The sequence below is a fragment of the Oryctolagus cuniculus genome, chromosome 1 (assembly GCF_051225735.1).
Source record: "Oryctolagus cuniculus isolate XC-2025 breed Fujian yellow rabbit chromosome 1, ASM5122573v1, whole genome shotgun sequence".
Classification (NCBI taxonomy): domain Eukaryota; kingdom Metazoa; phylum Chordata; class Mammalia; order Lagomorpha; family Leporidae; genus Oryctolagus; species Oryctolagus cuniculus.
In genome coordinates this window covers 67,769,844-67,789,100 of record NC_142867.1, presented here as the reverse complement: position 1 = coordinate 67,789,100, position 19,257 = coordinate 67,769,844, and the positions used below count along the sequence as shown (strand labels likewise).

General features: G+C 51.4%; 1 long non-coding RNA gene across 1 annotated transcript; it reads left to right on the top strand.

Moving 5' to 3' along the window:
• Positions 1–5,451: 5,451 nt before the first annotated feature.
• On the top strand, positions 5,452–18,726 carry LOC149128452 (uncharacterized). The gene is made up of 2 exons (XR_016232985.1): positions 5,452–5,721; positions 15,014–18,726. It is a non-coding gene; the product is annotated as an uncharacterized LOC149128452 (long non-coding RNA).
• The last annotated feature ends 531 nt before the right edge of the window (positions 18,727–19,257 follow it).

Sequence of the window (19,257 nt, the reverse complement as noted above, 5' to 3'; positions counted from 1 at the left end):
CACGTTCGGGTGCTGGTTTTCTTGCATCCATCACAGCAATATCAGTTACCATCCAGGTGCTGACCGGCATCTCTATCTCACCCACATCTGTCTCCAGAGCCTTGGCCCTTGAATCAATTAGGATCATGTTTTACTGCAGGTGACAGAAAACCAGTTCCAGTTTTTGAGCCAGATAAAGGTTTATTTTTCTCAGGTGGTAGATAGTCCAGGGCCGTATCACAGCTCCACAAAGCCAGAATCCTCCTCCTGTCTTTCTGCCCCGCCTCTCTTAGCAGATGGCCTTCATCCTCAGGGTTCAAAGACAGCTGCTGCTCGTCCAAGCTTCCCAACTCTGTTTAGGCAGGGAGACAGGTAAGGGTAGAAGGCAAATGCTAGCTGGGCCTGTCCATTGCTATCATGAAAACATAGCCTCTCCAGAACCTACACCCTGTGATATCCACTTAGAGTTCTTTGGTGGAAGCTAGGGGGTTGGGGGTGGGGAGAAGGGGAGGGTCTCATGACAAACCACAAGGCATCTCAGAAAATGGTCAAGAGAGGCTAGGAGAGTAAATATTTCATCACTGTCCCAAACAAAATTGGTTTCTGTTAGGGAAGATGTAAGGGGAGAAGATACTGAGTGAGCAACCGACAGGACCTCCCCAAAACCTGCACTCCTTCCCGACAGCTCTACTTGGATATTTCATAAGGATCCCAGAGTCGGTGTGTTCTAAAGAGATCTCATCATTTTCCCTCCTTGCTGCTCCTCTTCCAGTGGTTTCTTCACTACAGTGAAATTTACAACCATTGACCCAGTTTGCTAGAGAAAGAAGGCCTTGACTCCTCCCAACCCCATCATCATGTGCAGCAGTTACCAGTCTTTATGGGTTCATCTGTCCGTCCATTTTCTACCTTTCCCTACAGCCATTGTCTCAGTCCAGATCAGCGGTGCCTGTGCCCGAACTGATGGCCCCAAGGGGTTTTCTCTCTCTCTCTTTCTTTCTTTTTCTCCCTTTCTTTCTCTTCCTTCCTTCCTTCCTTCCTCCTTCCTTCCTTTTTTTCTCTTCCTTCCCTCCCTCCCTCCCTCCTTTCCTTTCTCCCTTTCTTATTTATTTGAAAGGCTGAGTGACAAGAGGGGGGAGAGAGAGAGAGAGAGAGAGAGAGCAAGAGAGCTCTTCCAGCCACTGGTTCATCCCCCAAATGCCCACAACCCCTGGGGCTGGGCCAGGCCAAAACTAGGCATCAGGAACTCCATCTGGTCTACCACGTGCATAGCAGGGACCCAAGTACTTAGGCCATAATCTGCTACCTCCTAGGATGCACATTAGCAGAATGGGAAGCGGAGACAGGACTCCAGCTCAGGCACTTCCCAAGCAACTTAACCTGCTATGCCACAATGCCTGCTTCCTTTTCTTTCTTTTCTTTTACTTGTTTTAGAGGGAGGGAAAGAGGGAGGTGGGGGAGAGAGAGCAGAGGGAAAGAAAGCACTCCCACCCATTGGTTTACTTCCCAAATATCTGCAAGGGTCAGGACTGGGCTGGGTTGAACCAGGAGCTGAGAATTCAATCCAGGTCTCCGATGTGAGTGACAGGGACCCAGGCCATCACCTGATACTTCCCAGGGTACATGTAGCAGGAAGCTGGAGTCAGGAGCCAGAGCCAGGAATTGAACCCAGGTATTCTCATATGGGGCTTGGGTGTCTTATTGGCACCTTAACCATTAGGCCAAATATCTATGGGGACTCTTCTTAAACTGGAAACTGTCAGTGTCCTCTTCAAGATAAACAGCTTTCTTCTACCTGTAGGATAAAATCCAAGCTCTCTGACGTGACTGGCAAGGTTCTTTGTGACCTGGTCCCTGCCCACCTCTTAGGCCTTAATGCTTCATTCCTGAAATACTTTCTCTTCCTGAGAGTCACTTCTCTCACTCCTGGAATTTTGTAAACATTTGTCCTTCAATGTGAGTCCCTCTTCCCTGCCTGCCCAGTAGGTAGCTAACTTTTCAGGTCTTTCAGAGGATATCAGAACCACTGCTTTTTGGGTTCTACCAAAATCTAATTCTGATCCCTAGACCCTGGAGTCTGCGTGTTGAGCAAGCAGCTTGGGTCATTGTGAAGCAGATAACATAGTCCAGGAACCACATTTTGAGAAACATTGAACGAGGCTATGGGAAACCCTAGGGCAGGGAAAGTGTCTTGGTCCTCACTGTGTCCCTAGCATCTACCACAAGGCCAGGCACACCTGTCTAACTCTGTCTAACCCTCTCCTCCCTCTCTTCTGCATTGCCTCATCCACACATCATGATTACTGGGTATGAGGTGACACAGACCTGCATGTCAGGTAACTCAATCCACCTCTTTCAGTGATTCTCCATTGCCTGTGGGGACAAGTCCAAGTTCTCTGTCAGACCTGGGATTTGAATCCAGCAGTGCTCCTTATCTCTGACTGTGAGCTAATTGCCTGAACTCTATATCTTGGCTCCCTCAACTGAAAAATCAAGCTAATGCTGTACCAACCTCATAGGGCTGCTACTAAGAATGAATGAGATAATGAGTTTAAAACACTTAGGACAATGCCTGCAACTAGCAAGAACTCAATACACATTGATCATTCATTATTACTGCTTCTGCTTCTACTACTACTAGTAGTTATAGAGTGCCTGTTAAATTCCACTAGACACTGATTTTTTTTTTAAATATTTTATTTATTTGAGAGGCAGAGAGAAAGAGAGTTCTCATCTGCTGGTACACTCCCCAAATGCCTACAACAACCACAGCTGGGCTGGGGCCAGAGTTAAGACCAGAATGCAACCCAGTTCTCACATCTGGGTGGCAGGAACCCCATTACTTGTGCCATCACAGCTACCTCCCAAGGTCTGCACTAGGAGGAAATTGGAGTCAGGAGTCAGAGCAGGAAGTCAAACCCAGGTATTCTGATGTGGGACACAGGTGTCTTTTTTTTTTTTTAAGATTTATTTATTTTTTGAAAGGCAGAGTTACAGAGAGAGAGAGAGAGAGAGAGAGAGATATCTTCTATCTGCTGGTTTACTCCCCAGACAGCTGCAATGGCTGGAGCTGGGCCAATTCGAAGCAAGGAGCCAGGAGCTTCTTCCTGGTCTCCTGTGTGGGTGTAGGGGCCCAAGCACTTGTACCATCCTCCGCTGCTTTCCCAGGCCGTAACAAGAGAACTGGGTCAGAAGTGGAGCAACTGGGACTTGAATCGGCACCCATATAGAATGCTGGCTCTGCAGATGGAGGCTTAACCCAGGACACCATGGTGCCAGCTCCAGGACATAGGTGTCTTAACTGCTGGGCTAAACATTTACTTCCTCAGCAGACATTTGAGTAACTGTCCTTATAAGCATTATTCCACATAATTCTTCCAGTCACTTAGCAAGGCAAATATCACTATATTGTTTTATATATAAGAAACCAAGGTTCAGAGAAGCAGAGTAACTCATATAAGGTAAATGAGAGAGGAAGTGGAAAAAATGAAGTTTGAACTTAGTTAAAAAATATTTATGCTTTATTAAGCATAAATCAAGTTTGGCAATAGGTGGAAAAAATATGAACTTCCCTACATGGGTGGGAATGTAAAGTGATGTACAGTCACTTTGGAGTGCAATGTCTGACAAGGATGAAGATGTGCCTGCTCCATGTTACAACAAGCATGCTCTTAGGGGGGATAGCCTAGAAACTTCTCACTCCTCTGACATGTACAAAAATATTCGCTGCATGGTTATGTGATAGAAGGATGCTGAAGTTAACTGTATAATCATAAAATGAAATAGTATATAGCATGTTGACAGGAACAAAGAAGTTACAGAATAGTCCCTTTAGGGTACCATTTATATAAAATTTGAAACATGCAAAGAAAGCCACTTGTTTCTTTTTTTAAATATTTATTTAATTGAAAGACAGGGCAAAAGGAAGGGGGAGAGAGAGAGAGAGAGGGAGGTCTTCCATCTGCTGGTTCATTTCCTAAATTCTCCAGCAGCCAGGGCTGGGCCAGGCAGAAACCAGGAACTTGGAATTCCTATGGTCTCCTATGTAAATGGAAGGGACTCAAGTACTTGAGACATCGCCTGCTGTCTCCTAGGATACACATTAGCAGGTGCTGGATCAGAAGCTAACCAGCATCTTAGGCATTCGGCCAAATGCCTGTGCCCTTTTGCTTAGTTTTAATTTTATTTTGATTTACCTGCTGGCATTTCCCTACACGATATCACCTGTTTATTCAGAAGCTCCACTTTGTCTTCTGAAGGTTATCCAGGAGCTTCTTAACCTGACAAGATATGCTTTACTGTGTTTTCCTTTTTTATTTTTAATTATTTTTAACAGATTCAATATAGTTTGTACCTACAATTCTAAGAATATAATGATATTCCCTTCCCCCCTCCCTCCAATAAGCCGTTTATTTTTGTGGACACACACGTATGCACTACACAAAAGCACACAAAGATTTCATAAACTTCAGATTCAAGATGAAGGTAACCTATAAGGAGAGAACAGAACAGAATCAGGAGGAATTACACAGAGATAGCCATCTGTACACTTACTTAATGTTTTATTTCCTAAAGAACAAAAGAACTGAAGCAAACACAGGTTGAATCTTCTTGTTTGCAAATGCTTGGAACCAGAGTGTTTCAGAGTTTGGGTTTTAGAATGTTTGCACATATATAATGAGCTATCTCAGGGCTGGGACCCAAGTCTAAACATGAACTTCATTTCTGTTTCCTGTTCACCTCATACGCCTAGCCTGAAGGCAAGTTTTACAATCTTTTTAGGACGCCTGCGTTTTGATTGTGACACATGAAGTCAGGAATTTTCCACTTGTGGCATCATGTCAGAAAGGTCAGATTTTAGAGCGTTTAGATTTGGGATTTTCGGATTAAGGGATGCTGAAGCTGTATAGGAAAATACTAAGAAATGACCAAGCTGGGAAGAGGGTGCTTAGGGGTTAGTTTTATGTCATATTTTTGTATACATCTTAAATGTTTAATATTTGTTAAAGGCTTTACTAAGACCACATTGAAGAGGGACTTTGCGTCCAGAAACTTTCTAAATCCCCCTTGGGCCATTCGCCAGCCGCCCTTGACACCTGCTGCCTCCTGAAGCCTGTTGGGGCTGCGGACCTTCTGTTGCAGGACCGACACGGCCTATGGGCGCCTGCAGGCCTGACTCCAGCCCGCCCCGGGCACTGCAGTGACCTGGTCCGCGACCTTCCCCAGCGGGAGCCTGCGCGCCTAGGGCGCTGAGCTTGGATTAGCACCGAGGACCTGCTTCCCGAAGCTGGACCGGCCACAAACATCCGCGTCTCTACCGTCGCCCCGCCCGGCTCCCCGTCAAGCCCGGGGACCCTCGCGGCGGGAGGATCGGTGGTCAGCGGTCCAGGCGCGACCCAGGCCCCGGCCCGCCCCGTTCCCTGCTCCCGCGCCCGGGGCCCGGCATGCCCCGCGGTGAGCCGCGCAGCCCCCGCCTCCCTGTCGTACGGCCTCAGCCGTGGGAATGCTGGATGCTGCGCAGACGCCGCGAATTCCTGTTGACAAATAGCCGCCCTCAGCGTTCTCACGGCACCAAGAACTTGTGAACTACCTGAACTCCGACTGTATTGACGAACACAAAGGGACCAGTGTGACCTGAGTGGTTGATAAGCGCAAACGCAGGCTATAAAACAATATATTCCATACAGTCTCGTTTTTAAGTGTATGAATGGAAAGAAGCCAACCTATGTGAAGTGGGACCAGGTATGATTTTTGTATTACTGATTGCATTTGCTAAATGTTCTACTATCTTTTGATTGGTTTTTAAACCCAGATTTAAAATATACACGCAGGTTTTCAAACTCACCAAGTTCAAAAAATGTTGCTCTTAGTTCCAGACCTTTTCTCTGTAGGGAAGGACTTTTTTGTCCAGACCCTCTGGTTGCAAAGCAAAAACAAAAGGACACTTGCGTTTTGATTTACAAATGAATACAGGATTTGTTTCTGGGTTTGTAGCTTGGAGATTCCTAGGGCCAAGAAAGAAGTCAGCTTTGGACTCAGTCAGGGTTTTAATGATAGGCGTGGCCTCGAGCGAGCCGCCAACCTCTTCTAGTCCTCAGTCTTCTCATTTTTAAAGTGGAGGCGGGGCGGGTGGGTGGCACAGCAGTTAAGATGCCACTTAGAATGCCCGTGTCCCATCTTGGGATGCCTGGGTTCAAGTCCCAGCTTCAGTCTCAACGCCAGCTTCCTCCTAATGGGCACCGTGGGAGGCAGCAGTGATGGCTCAAGTGCTTGGGTACCTGCCGCTCCTGTGGGAGACCTGGAGGGAGGCCTGGCTCAGACCTCACTTGGTACGCTTTTGAGGAATGGACCAGAAGACGGAAGCCTGCTCTCTCTCTCTCTCTCTCTCTCTCTCTCTCTGTTTGTCCCTTTCAGGTAATTTTTTTTTTAAGAAAATTTACATGGAGCTAACAAGCCCATCCCCACATTTTATTGTGGAGATAATTAATGTGTTAGTGCAATTGTGCACATATAAACGCCAGCTGCAGTATTATAGTAATTATTACTTGTGTGTGACACCTCAACTGGCACTTAGTCTTCAACAATGTTTGTGAGACAACCAGACTGCTCGTCCATTTATTTGGCAGGGGATATTTTCTGAGATGAAAAGCAAGTGTAGGGCTGGTGCCGCGGCTCACTAGGCTAATCCTCCGCCTTGCGGCGCCGGCACACCGGGTTCTAATCCCGGTCGGGGCACCGGATTCTGTCCCGGTTGCCCCTCTTCCAGGCCAGCCCTCTGCTGTGGCCAGGGAGTGCAGTGGAGGATGGCCCAAGTACTTGGGCCCTGCACCCCATGGGAGACCAGGAGAAGTACCTGGCTCCTGCCATCGGATCAGTGCGGTGCGCCAGCCGCAGCGCGCTGGCGGTGGCCATTGGAGAGTGAACCAACGGCAAAAAGGAAGACCTTTCTCTCTGTCTCTCTCTCTCACTGTCCACTCTGCCTGTCAAAAAAAAAAGCAAGTGTACAAAAATTCTCTTGAACGTGACGTGGGCTCCAAGGCATCTCAGATTCTTTTGTAGCTGAGTAGCTGGGTTGAGGTGAAGTGCTCAGTACGGAAAAAGGGCTGAGATGATGCTGTGTAGTTGTAGGGGGTCGCATACGGCTGTGGGCCAACCTAGACACGTATGTGCGCAAGGAAGGCCATGGTGGGACCAGGCAAGAGATTGGCATTTACTGAGTCCTGACAGCAGATCAGACAGTGTACATGCATTTCTTTTTGGTGGAATCCTCATAATTTTTTGAGATGGGTATTACTTCCCCATTTATAAATGAAGTGCTCAAGACTAGGGAAACTAGTGAGTCGATGAAAGGCACACCCTTAGAGTGAAGGAGCTAGAACTCGGGCTGGTTTACCCAAGCTGGTACCCTTTCCCACCATACCATGCCACGTGCCAGGCCCCATTGCCACGAGCAAGGCTTCATGGGAAAAGCGGCTACTGTAGTGGAAAGACAAGGGCTCTGGAATTAGAAAAGCTGGTTTCAATTCTTTCTTGTGAAGCAGGGTGAATCACTCATCTCTGGGCCTTGGAGGTTTTTGGTTTTTGTTTGTCTACAAGATGGGGCTCACGATATCCATACCTACAGCACTGGATGCTTGGATGGATCCCATAGGCCTGGAAGTGCTGCTTATACTTCACAGAGCTATGTAAACGCGAGTGGCTGTTGGGAGCTGGACTTTTAGGGTGTCTGCGAAGGACACTGTGCCCAGCAAGCTCCCCAAAGCAGGGGGGACAGGAGGGGCTCTGCTTGAACCTGGGGAGACGAGATGGGGGCAGTGCTTGGCTCACCTGGAGCAAGAAGGCTTGACATGGTATCTGGTTCTTTAAAGATCAGGAAACATCAACTGAAGGTAGAAATCAGTCTGTGTGTGTGAGAGGGGCATCAGGAGAGTGCAGCACCTGCAGAAGCTCACCTTGGAAGCAGCCCAGTATTTACACTACAAAGTCCTGCCCACGCCCCAGCAACTTTCCAGGTGGTCTCAGCCTTCCCCCCAAGGGAAGCTCCCCAAGAGACTCCTCTGTCCTCAGCACCAAAGGGGTCACCTGGCCTGATAACCTTTACATCTTCCTCCACGGGAGGTACCCTTGGGGAGGTGCCTCTGATAGCCTGAGTCCTGAACCCTCGGGAGGAATTTCACCTATTGCACACTCAGTAAACCCCTTGTCCTGGAGAAGGAGGAGGAGGGGGAGGAGGAACTGGAGGACCCCTTTCCCTTAAAGGCCCCGTTCTGAATAGACTGCGCGCTCAGCTCTCTGTGCTCTGCTGAGCCGCCCTCCTGGCCCGCCAGGTGCATTCTCTCTATTTAACCATGTGACCTTGCCCCCCCCCCCCGCCCCAAGTCTGAGGTACTGGGCACTCTCAGATTCTGTCCCAGACATTCTGATGGATGCCCTGCCCATTTAACCTTGCTACCTTGCTTACCATGGCTCTTTGTCTCACATCTGAATTCTTTCTTTTTTCTTTTTTTATTTTATTTTTGACAGGCAGAGTGGACAGTGAGAGAGAGAGACAGAGAGAGAAAGGTCTTCCTTTGCCGTTGGTTCACCCTCCAATGGTCGCCGCTGCAGCCGGCGCACCGCGCTGATCCGATGGCAGGAGCCAGGAGCCAGGTGCTTTTCCTGGTCTCCCATGGGGTGCAGGGCCCAAGCACCTGGGCCATCCTCCACTGCACTCCCTGGCCATAGCAGAGAGCTGGCCTGGAAGAGGGGCAACCGGGACAGAATCCAGTGCCCCGATCGGGACTAGAACCCGGTGTGCCAGCGCCGCAAGGTGGAGGATTAGCCTATTGAGCCACAGCGCCGGCCTGAATTCTTTCTTGTGCGAAGACAAGAACCTAGGCTGCCCATCTCCACTAACAGTTTGGGATGAAAATTGATCATTTCTTTAAATATTTGTTGTTCTGTACAAGGCCCTGAGCTGGACCCTGGGGAGAAATTGAAAATGAAGCAGGCCCTTTATAACATGAGATGGAGGCTGCAAACACTGCTAGAGATTCCCCCAAAGCGCCGTGGACATGGAGGTGAAAGAGCCAGACCCTGAGAGCTCCCGCCCGAGTGACAGATATGCCAGGCAGAGTGGCGGAGTCAGCAGAGATGGAGGGGTGGGGGTGGGCTGGGGGGAAGATGTCTGAGAGAAGAGAAGGTGGCAGGCATGGGATGGGAGAGTAAGGTCGGTGGCTGTTTGTTCTAACTCGGTGGTCAGCCACAATGTGAAACGTGGGCTGTAGTAGGTTTGGGGGATCTAGAGGGAGAGGCCACAGCTACCTGAGGAATGGGATGCCGTGGGGGGATGGAACTGTCTGGAGGGGAACTCCTTTGCTCCTGGAATAGTCAATGGGTAGGTTTTCCTCCTGAAAGACCATTTCATGGCACCGGGAGTCGCAGTGCAGAAGAGCCTGGCACTTCTTATGGGATGCATAACTTTAGTCGTTTAGCTTTTCTGAACCTCAGTTATAAAGTGAGGATGTTTATACATAGGCGGGTAATTCATAAAGTTCATGGGACATGGAATTCCAAGGCTAAGTTTATTGTGGTGCAAAAAATTTGAAATCTCTGCATAGCTTCTCCATGAGTAGTTTGAAGTGCCCTTGTTCTGCACTTGGTCGCTCTAAGGAATGAATTAGGTTAATATCAAAGCATATATACCCCAAGAGGCAGGAACAAGAACCCTCTAAGCTACACTGTGTATAATGCGGAACATAGGGACCGTCTGAAGTGTCCTTCAACTCAATGGATGTGTAAATTGAAATGTATTCACAGAACAGAATACTACACAGCCAAGAAAATGAACACATTAGAACTCCATGCATGAAGAAGAATGAGTCACAGGAGCAGCATGTTGAATGAAGAAAGCTGAGTCAAAGAAAAGCCCATATACCCCAATTCATTTTTGCCTAAAGCTTAAAAGCATGAAAAACTAAAAAAAAAAAAAAATGCCCTTTGAGGTGACTGGTGTTGCGGTACAGCAGGTTAAGCCACCACTTGTGATGCCAGCATCCCATTTCAGAGTGCTGGTTCAAGTCCCAGCTGCTCCACTTCTGGTCCAACTGGGAAGGCAGCTCGTGGGAGACCAGGACAAAGTTCCTGGATCCTGGCTTCAGCCTGGTGTAGGCTCTGCTGTTGTGGCCATTTGGAGTGTGAACCCAGAGATGGAAGATCTTCCCCCATCCCAACTCTGTACCCCTTGTGCTGCCTCTCAAGTAAATAGAGAAGTAAGGCTTTTAAAGAAAGCCCTTTGAGAGACCAGGAAAAAGCACCTGGATCCTGGCTCCTGCCATCGGATCAGCGCGGTGCGCCGGCTGCAGCGGCGGCCATTGGAGGGTGAACCAACGGCAAGGGAAGACCTTTCTCTCTCTGTCTCTCTCTCACTGTCCACTCTGCCTATCAAAAAAAAAAAAAAGAAAAAGAAAGCCCTTTGAGATTAAAATTATGTGATAAGGCTGTACAGGGGTCAGTGAAAGTGGACAGGGAGGCATGAGGGGCGGAGCAGGGAGAAGATGCAACCAAAGGGCATAAGAACAGATGCCCAAGGACAATTCCATTCCATAATCTATGTGTAAACATTTTATTCACAAACATGTTTAGGAGAAGGAAACATTCTTCAGTGATATAGGGATCATTTTAAGAATATAATCTTCATTAGCATATTTACATTAGAAGACTGTTCTGGAATATTAACTGTTCTGGAATATATTTTCCTTCTACTCCCCTGTCTCCTCCTGTCTTTCCCCCTAAGGCTTCCCTGCTGTCTGCTCCCCATCTCCCCTCCATCTCTCTGACCCTCGGTCTTTTCCGGCCCCCAGTGTCTCCGCTTGTGCTTCCAGCACCCCATCCTCCTGCAGGGGGGGCCACTGCCAGCTGCTACTGACTGCCCCCTAGCCTTTCGCCCAGAACAGGGTCCCCTCTGCCTACCCCAGTTCCTCTAGCTGCAGCAGCCAGGAACACAGGACAAAGTGAGACAAAGTGAGTGTTTCTAAAAATGCACGCCTCCTTCAAAACGTTCATGGAAAATGGAATTAAAAGATGAGTGTGTGTTGGTGCAAGCAACTCCAAAGTCCCTGAATAGCTTTTTCATTTTGCCCCTCCATGAACTTTCTGAAGACCCCTCAGACTGCCATGAAGACAAGCCAACTGAGACAATAGAAGTCTTTAAGAACTCTTCAACCCATCACACCCAAGGGAAAGGCCAGTACATTTTCAACAGCTGAAAGAAATGCATTTTGAGGTTTGCTCTTCAGGGCTTAGCTCTGCGATGGAGGGAGGGGGTGTCTCAAGCAGTGGCCTGCTGCCCCAGATGGGGCCTTTCCCCGGAGCAGGCATGAGTTCCAGTTTATCTCTTTGGACCCAGGGCCAAGCACAAAGCAGGTACTGGCACAGCTTTGTTCAAGACAAGAATGGCCACATTGAGGGCTTGAACATTTGAAGCCAGAACCAGAGTTTACTTGTTTCCTGCCACAAAGCACTGTGCCTGGCGCTCAGCAGCCTGGATAACCTGTTACTTGACCCAGCATTTTGGGGGCTGCGGGAAATTTCCACAGGATTTTGCCCCTGGGAACCACTCCGCAGAAGCCTGGACAGGAGACCCAGGGCAGCTGAAGCGGAAGCATCTTTTGCTATCAATCAACAGGATCCTTCCTGCTGGGGCCTGTCAGCCTGTGCTGGGGCCTTCATCGTCGTGGGCTGCAGACCACACTCGCCCTCCTCCCTTCCCGGTCCCTGCACGCAGCACTGTTGGCTGATGACCGTGTGTGACTGTGTCTGTCCGCAGGCGACCAGAGCCAGCTTCTGTCCCAGACTGGGAGCCAAGCAGGGATGAGCACAGGCCACATCCACACAGGCTGAGGGTCGCAACCACAGGAACCCAGCTATGTATCTCTGCCTAGAGAAAGTGCTTGGCGCCTCGGGAATGCCCAGTAGCATCTGTGGGTGAACGTAGGTGGCGTGGGGGGACAGGCTGGTTCCTGGGGCCAGCCATCTGCTCCCACACGGAGGAAGCTTTCCTCAGAAGTGGGTTGTGAGGTTTATCAGATGGGTGGGGGCGGGGAGTCGAGTGGTAGTGTCCTCTGGAGAAGAGGGCGTAGGATGTGCCAAGCCACGGAGGTCTGAGACAGCACTGGGTTGTGAATAGCTCAGGCGCTGAGTGAGGAGGTGCGGGGTGCGGATAGGAAGTGGTGGGGCTGGGGAGGAAGGCAGCCAGCCTTCATCTTGTGCCAGTGGGGAGCTCGCCAAGGAGTTTCAGGAGAAAAGGAAGGCCTGATCACATTTTCATTTCAGAGAGCTCACTCTGGCGGCCGCATGGGGCCCAGACAGAGAGAGGGGGGCTCTTAGGAGGCTGTTGCCACCGTACAAGGGCATGGCCGTGTGACCTGGGGTAGGGCAGTGGCAGCAGGCTGCGGAGCGGGAGACCGATTCAATCCAGTTTTATTAATTAGCACAGACAAGACAGGTGACTCATCTATTAAGCATGTATTAGTGCTCTCGCTGTGTTCAAGGAAACAGGTAGGTATTTCCGGGGGGAGGTGCGCGAACATGCCTTTCCCTCCCTGTTGCCTGAGTGCACACAGATGGACAGAGAGCGGCAAGGGACAGGTGTGCAGGGAGCACGACCAGTGGGCACTGTGGCCCTGAAGGGCTGGAGGGCGCTGGAATTGTGGGTGTGCGATGCCCTGGCAAGACCAGCCCAGGCAGGGAAACAGGGACACCAGTAGGTGGCTGTTGGCACAGCTGCTGTGAAAGACGACGATGCCGTGGACGAAGTTGCTGGCAGAAAGAATGCAATGGAAGGGGCAGCTCTGAGAAGGCTGCACAGGCTGCCTTGGGGGGTCCACGTGGGCTTCTTGTTTGTTCCCGGGCTTCTGCTGGCGCGGCTGGCAGAACAGAAGAAGAAGGCAGCATTTTGTTGCCTTTGGATTAGTGCTGGGAATGACATGCATGGTCTCATGTCTTCTCAAAGCTACAGTCAAATGGGGTAGGGCTACCCATCTTTCAGACAGGGAAACTGGGTTGTGGGCATTGCAGGCTGTGGTTTTACCCGCTCTGCCACAGTGTAAGCCCAGGAGAGAACATCTGAGTTTCATTTTCTCTGTCAGTAGTATTCTTTTGTGCTGGTGACATGGCTGCCACCAAACCTGGAAAACTTGCAGCTGAGAGGTGAACGACTCTAAAAGTACTAGTTCTGTTCCATAGAGGTTGGGGTAATTTGGATTTGTTCACAGAATCCTGATGTTGGCAGCTGTCCATAAAATTCCGTATATATGACCCTGAAAATAAAGCAAAAGAATGCAAAACAAAATCCTTGTGCAAAAAAAAAAATCCTTAAAAAAGTCACAAGGTCTCCCAAAAAAATAAGTTTGGTGCACACCACTTATGACCCCTGGGTTCTGTGAGCACAACTCTCGGAGAAGCAGCCCCCACAGAGTGGCAGCAGGGCCACAGATCACTATGGGCATTTGCGGCAGCAGCGTCATCGCGTCATCCTGGCAGCTTGAAAGCCACGGTCTCCTACCTCCTGCCAGACGGTCTGTAGCTGCAGTAGAGATGGGAACGAAGAATCGAAAGTAAGATTTACACTGTGGGAAAAACAAAGCTCTCTTTCTTTCTCTCTTTCTCTCTTTCTTCCTTTCTTTATTTCTTTCTTTTTTTTTCTGAAATACAGGAGGAAGTTCTCCACAGCTCTCTGCCTGCACTCTCCACTTCCCCAGAGAGCCTGACATAGTGGAAAGCGTGGTGGTTCCTGACGCTCCGAAGTCGGAGACCACTGAAACCAGCGAAAGGTGCTTCTACAAGACGTGCACACTCTTATAAGGGCTTCTTAAAATGCTATGGCTTCTTTTATTTAAGCAATATTTATCCCTTTATTGCAGAGAGGAAAAGCACTCCTGTCTGCTGTTTCGCTCCCTGAGTGGCTGCAACAGCTGAGTCTGAGCGAAGCTGGAGCAGGGGGTCAGGAACTTATTCCAGGTCTCCCGCGTAGGTGGCGGGGACCCGATCACTTGAGCCATCATTGCTGCCTCCCAGGGTCTGCATTAGCAGGGGTCTTTGAAGATTTGTTTATTTATTTATTATTTTATCTTTAAAGATTTATTTATTTATTTGAGAGTAAGAGTTACAGAGAGAGAGAGAGAGGTCTTCCATCCATTGGTTCACTCCCCAAATGGCCACAATGGCTGGAGCTGGGCCAAGCTGAAGCCAGGAGCCAGGAGTCAGGAGCTTCTGTGTGTCCCACGTTGGTGCAGGAGCCCAAGCACTTGGGCCATCCTCTGCTGCTTTCCAAGATACATCAGCAGGGAGCTGGGTCAGAAGTGGAGCAGCTGGGACTTGAACTGGTGTCCACATGGGATGCCAGTACTGCAGACCGCAGCTTAACCTGCTGTACCACAGTGCCGGCCCCTTCTTCGACTTTTGTAAGATTTATTTATTTATTTGAAAGAGTGAGAGAGCGAGAGAGAGAAGTCTTCCATTTACTGGTTCACTCCCCAAATGGCTACAACACTCAAGCCTGGATAAAGCCAAAGCCAGGAACCAGGAAGTCCATCCGGGTCTCCCAATGAGTGCAGAGGCCCAAGCACTGGGGCCATCTGCTGCTGCTTTAGCAGGCAGCTGGATCAGAAGCGGAGCAGCCTGAACTTGAACCACGGTTCGTATGGGATGCTGGCGTTGCAGGTGGCAACTTAACCCAGAGCCCGAAAGCGGCGGCGTCTGTAGGAGGTTTTCACAGGGCTTCTGGCATCTCCTCTTTTCCTGCTAAGGTCAGAGCCCTCACCCTTCACAGTACACTCCTGCACACTTTTCTTCAACGGTCACAATAGTTTCAGACATGTAGATGGCAGATACCACCCCCCTCACATATGCGCGTGAGGTCTGGGCAGGAATTACCAACGGCAGAGTGTCCTGTGCCAGATGCCAGCCCTGTGCCACCCATGTCCTCCTGGCACTGTGGTGGCAAGCCCAGGCAAGGCGTATTTCTGAAGCAGATTTTCGCTGTTCTCATTTTCAGGGGAGGAATATGGGGCTGAGACGTACCCAAGGCCACCTTGCTGAGATGGGACAGGAACTGGGCTGGATGAGGCTAAGGCCCGCCTCTGGCCTCCTCCCCACTGCCCCTGAGAGCCATACTAGGGACGCGATAGCCTGAGTTTGGCTGTCCCGCTGCGGAACAGCCCTGCGCGCCGGTACGCAGCACGGAGGACTGAACAGGACGGCGACTCCCGCTCGGTGAGCTCGGCTAGCGGAAGCCAGGCGCCCCGCTGTGTCGTCTGTCCACGCGGCTCCCGAGCCTCGTGAAGCAGGATTTTGTCACGCGATCTGCAGTGGAGGAATCTGAGGCCAAGAGAAATCCACCAGCTTGCTCAAGGTCATGGCGCTTCTGCAGGGAATCCGCCTCCCACCGACTCCCTGTGAAGGCAGCCCGAGACGACTTCCTGTTTGTGTCCCTGGAGGCACCAAAGACCAAGGGCAAGGCCAGCTACAGGGGCAGTAGGGAGAGAGCAAACCCCTCCTCCCCTAGCCACCTTGGAGACGTACAGAGGCTGGGAGCCTGGAGGATGAAGATCAGGCTGTGGGGAGTCTCTCTGGGACAGTGTGGCCCACCTCTGCGTGCCCGCATCCCATCCTGACCCCTGCTTCCTCCTCACATAGACCACCTGGCTGGAGCCTGCAGGGAACTATCCAGAGAATGTGGCCCTGTGCCTTGACATGGAGTGGGTGCAGGACTCCTTCCTGGCCCACATGCTGACATCTGTGGGCAGGGGATCCAGCTGGAGCAGCCGCAGACGGCTGATTCACGCGATGGGCTGACTGGAGAACAGCCTAGATTCAGGCTGGCCAGGGTGCCTGGGGCTTCTCCATGGCCCAGAAGTGTTCCCATGGTAAGAAGATGGATGAGGAGGGTCACGGCTCAGCAGGACCTCCTGGAAGGGCAGCTGACCCGTCAGGATCTGGGCTGGGAAAAGCAGCCCCAGCTTCTGGCCAGCAGGGCAAAGGCAAGTCAAGGAGCTATGAGGGGTACATGGGGAGGGACTGTGTGGGACCCAGGGGGGCCCAGGAGACGGGTGCCAGTAACCGTAGTGCTGTCTTGAAAGCTGCAATGTCAGGTCATAGCTGCACCGTCAAGGTAGACTTTGCCTGCCCTTGGGCTCGCCTGCCATCCACCTGTCCACCTGCACTTGATGGAGGTGGGAGTTGGGATAGCAGGAGCTAGAGAATAGGAGGGAGGTATCCCCCTATTTATCACCCTATTTGGAGATCACCGAGCCAGTTGCCATACCCCTTTGGACACCACACTGTCACTCCCCTCTGAGGCTGTGGGACAGTCATTCAAAACCGGGGATTTCCTTGTGGTGCTGAAATCCCCCACATCTGCAATGAGTCGCCCTCAACACCCTCCACACCCCCTTTTTTCTTAACCTGTATAAAGTTTCAGTCTAATATCCCTTAAACATGGGCCTCTGGAATGAAGAGTAGGATGTGCCTGTTGCTTTAAATTAACACCTGACAGACAGCACTGTGCCCTCCATCCCCAGATCCCTCCCTCACCTCCTGTGAGCACAGATGCTCCCAAGGGAAAGGCCCTGCCCTGGGCAGGAAGCCCACAACAGCTGGGGCTGGGCCACAATGAAGCCAGGAGCCCAGAACTCAATCTGGCCTCCAGCATGGGCGCCGGGGTCCCAGTGACTTGAGCTATCACCTGCTGCCTTCCACGGTGCGCATTAGCAGGAAGCTGGAATCAGTGGAGGGGGAGCCAAGGCTTGAACCCAGGCGCTCTGATAATGGGATCCGGGTGCCCAGAGCAGTGTCGTAACCCTGACATGCGGTCTTAATACAAGTCTGGGAAAGCTAGAAACCTCACGTCAGTAAATGACAATCACTGGACCTTCCCCATTTCACAAGCGAGCAGCAGGAGAACAATGCATGTCTTGGAGCTGAGGGGCTGCGGCAGCTGTCTTGGGTGGTAGCGTTCTGGTGCCACCTTCCTCCTCTCACCAGACCTCTCTCCATAACTGGCCCTGCACCTGCTTCCCCACCTTGGCCAGGATCCAGCTCCAACACTGCCTGGAACCCTGGGAATCCAAGGTTCGGGACCCTTCCAGTGCCCTCCCAAGCCTCTGGGCAAGTCTGGGATGACAGAAGAGGGTGGGGCCAGTGTCTCCAGGTGGCTCCCAGGAGCAGCTCTGGTTCAGAGGCTAGTCCCGGAGCCCTTTCCCACGGTCACATCAGGCTGCCTCCTGGGCACTCTGATGGGACAAAGAGATTCAAGACGGATGACAATGGAGTAGGATGGGCTCCCTTTTGAGACCTCTCTTGTCTTACATGCTCCAAGTTGAAAAATCTTAGATAAAGTGAAGGAAAATATTTTACTGCCACTCCCAGAGATTTAACACGTTGACAATTTTGAAATGTAGTGCCAAGCTCTGACCCTTCCCCCTGCCTGTCCACTGCCCTATCAACACACACACCACACCCTCCCAAACCACATACAGAGCCCACACCATACATAAACACACACCCACACACACCGCCCACACCCACTCACAGGCACGCCAGGAGGGGAGCTGGAGAACCGAACAAGATCCCTGCTGGAACAGCTCTGTCTGTGCTTCCTTTATTCAGAGAGAGGGCCAGGAGGCCTCCTGCCCCCAGACCACCCAGGAACCCCAAGAACAGTCCAAATTTCTGACCTGTCCCAAGAACTGTGGTTGGGCAGCACAGGGTGAGGCCCAGATGTTGCTGACCCAGGGCGGGGGGACCCCCATCTGAAGAGACAGGGATGGTGGGTGATAACACCTCTGTTCTGAGGGCCTCCCAGGTAGCAAGAAACACACGAACCCCTTCTTTGGCAAGACTGGGGTCAGTGTCTTGTCTCCTCCTGCCCTGCGGCTGAACCAGGAGCCTCTGGCTGTGGCGAGTACCTGAACTGTGCTGACGGCTGGATTTCCTCTTTGACCTGTGGAGCTCAGTCCAGAAAGCTCAGTGGTTAGAGACAGGCACCTGTGTAGTTGTGCGCGCTGTGCTCCTCCAAACTCTGTGCCTTCAGGAGGTCACAGGGCGTGAGCACTGCACCCTTGTGGATGGGATTCTGAAAGGGACAAGCCAGGCCTCCTGCCCCTTCTACCACCTGAGGACCAGTGTCCCCCGGCCCCCAGGGACACAGCAACAAGGCACCATCTCAGAAGCAGCCACCAGGCCCGCTGGGATCTTGAGCTTGGCCTTCCCAGCATCTGTAGGCGTGAGAAACAAACTTCAACTTATTTGTAAGCCAGTCTGTAATATTTTGTTACAGAGGCCCAAACAGGCCAGCCGTGGAGGGACAGACACTGCTCCCAACTGAAGGAGAGGCTGTGGAGAGGAGGGGCCCTCCTTCTTTTGCAAAAAGAGAGGTGTGGGGGCCAGCACTGTGGCGCAGTTGAGTTACAGCCCTGGCCTGCAGCGCCGGCATTCCATAAGGGAACCAGTTCAAGTCCTGGCTGCTTCGCTTCTGATCCAGCTCCCTGCTAATGTGTCTGGGAAAGCAGTGGAAGATGGGCCAAGTGCTTGGGCCCCTGAACCCATGTGGGAGACCTGGGAGAAGCTCCTGGCTCCTGGCTTCAGATCATCTTAGCTCCAGCCATTGCAGTCATTTGAGGAATGAACCAGGGGATGGAAGACCTCTCCCCTCCCCCCGCCCCGCCCCGTAACTCTTTCAAATAAATAAAATCTTAAAAAAAAAAAAAAGACAGAGGTGTGAGTCTCGGGGCACAAGGAGGAAGGTTGGAAGCTGGGGTCGCTGGGGGACCTACTCCCTTGTGAACTTCCCAGGTTTCGTCTTCTGCAGGTGGGAATCTCAAAACAGGGTGAGCTTTCCCTGCCTGCCCCTGAGGCTCATCCTGATCCTCCGTGAAGAAGACCTTGTCCCCTGCCCAGTGGGTCCTACAGGCCGAGCAGTGAGGGGGAAGGGCCCGTTCCCTCCTGACTCCTCCAGGCTTCTGCAACAAGGCTGGTCAGTAGCCCACAGAGGGGGTTACAGCCCAGGCTCCCGGGAGAGAGCTGCAGCCTGGGGGCAGTGGCCGCAGACAGGCTTCTGGATGGCCAATGCAAGAGAGGCAAAGAGACAGGCTTTCCACTGACCCTTGCCTGCTAGAAGAATTTCACTTTTGAAAGAACGAGGGGGGCTGGCGCTGTGGTATAGCAGATAAAGCTGCCGCCTGCAGTGCTGGCATCCCATATGGGTGCCAGTTCCAGTCCCCCGACTGCTCTGCTTCCAAT